The following is a 2,079-nucleotide window of genomic DNA, read 5'->3' as shown; positions in this document are numbered from 1 at the left end:
TGTTCAACTTATTGCGGATGTACTGCATAAGGCTATAGAGGGAGTCTTCTGTGCTGCGCTGCGGCATGAACCCGTACTGGCGGGGGCTCATCTTTGGCAATATGTGATACTTGAGTCGAGTCACCAACAGCTTCTCGTAAGTTTTGCCCATAATTGACAGGAGGCCGATCGGTCTATGGGATTTGGGAATGGTGTAGTCGCTCCTGCCAGGCTTCCGCAGAATTATGACAACTGCCCAAGCAGCACGCAAGCGTTGCCGACATCAAATATACAGCACTATTAGAACTTAGAGTTCTACTGGTGATCCATAAAGGTGTCAAGAAAAGATTATTTACTTATAAAAGTGATTAAACCGTTATTATACAGCTAAAGCTGTACTAAGTTTTTATAAAATACTCCGTGTAAACTTAAAACTTTAAAACAGAATATTTGAACTCCACTTTAAAACCCTATGCATTTTTTGACACTTCAATCTAATGTTATCCTTCAAGCTGCATAGAGGCTGTATTTTGCATGTGATCACTTACTTACTACAGCTATAAGTTATAAAATGGTATCACTTTATACTTGTTTCTGTATAATGGTATATTAAAACTACTTTCTAAAGCTTATTATTAATGCGTAACTGTACACTCTTGTCAGTGTAATAGTTTCATAACTTCTGTCAAATATGATTTTATAGAACTATAATAATAAATGAATTCTGTAATACAGCTTTAATCTGTATTACTGACATGCTGTATAATTTATTTGCTGAAAACTGATGTACAGCCTATATAATAAAAATATTATATTATAACGGCTATTAAAGGGTAAAAGCTGTGAAATGGAATCCAGAAAGTGCGTAGTAAAACCACGGAATCTATAATACTCTCCAGATATCTTTTACGCTGTATAAAATCTGTCGCCATTTTCGAAAAAATAACAATAAAAGAAAATATGACTTCTTACATTATTTTGAGTATTGCTGAAGTTATAGTTATGATTTTCAGATAAATAAATCATAAGTGATACCTGTTGTACAGTATTATTTAACAATCTTATGATTCTAACCTCAAAACCATAAACTTACTTACTTGTTTTGGTAATATTCCTCGTGAATTCTTCAGTATTTCGCGGGCGCGTGAATATTTTTCCACAAAACTATGCACTATTTCCCAGTAAAAATAAATCGGCACGTTGAATCTACAATTATCACTACCTAAAGTCCAACATTTATTCTTGACTTATAACTTCACAGTAAATTGGCGGCCCACCATTATCATAACTAAAAAGAATAAGCGGTTGTTTTCATAAATTTCACATTGTAATTCTCATAAAAAACCAATGAAGAACTATTATCTTTTTAAGAAACTTATAAGAGAATAACTATATGCCTATGGTTTTCTTCAACATCATACTACAGCTCTTCTACAGCTATAGTACAGCCTATTTTTTAGCTATACAGCAACTATACAGCTATAATAACGCATAAGGCTGTATAACAAGGGGCCCAATTTTTACTTATAGAGGTTGTATAAGCGCTTATACAGCCCTTGTACAGCCTCACTATATAGCCTGTGGAATACAATAAAACTAAAATACAGCTTCTAGACAGCCTGTCGTGCTGCTTGGGTGCTCTCTTCCAAGCTGCTGGGAATACTCACACTCGAGGCATTTATTGAAAAACTGCAGCATTGTTTCTGGGTGGGCCTTCACAACGCGAAGACAGATGTCCGCTGTGAAACCGTCTTCTCCCGGGGCCTTCTTCGGACTAAAGGACTCGATCGCCCTCATGAGCTCCTCCATGGTAAACGGCGGGTCGCAAGCACCAACTTGTCCCCGGCGTTCACCTCTTCGGCTCTCCTTCGGGTTTCACGGTGCCGCTGGTTGTCGTTGGTATCGAGGTCCTCCGGGTAAAACGTCTCAGCCAGTAATTGAACGGAGCCCTTCGCGTCCAGGGTCACCCCGTCCTTTATCAGCGGTAGATCTTCGCTTCTCCGCGCTGTTCTGCCTATGACCCTGTATATCCCGTCCCACATGCTCTCCCTATCCTGCTTCCCGCAGAACTCCCGCCAGCTGTCTATCTGAGCCTTCGCT

Source organism: Choristoneura fumiferana, chromosome 24 (genome assembly GCF_025370935.1).
Source record: "Choristoneura fumiferana chromosome 24, NRCan_CFum_1, whole genome shotgun sequence".
In the NCBI taxonomy this organism is placed as follows: domain Eukaryota; kingdom Metazoa; phylum Arthropoda; class Insecta; order Lepidoptera; family Tortricidae; genus Choristoneura; species Choristoneura fumiferana.
Note: the sequence above shows the minus strand (reverse complement) of the source record.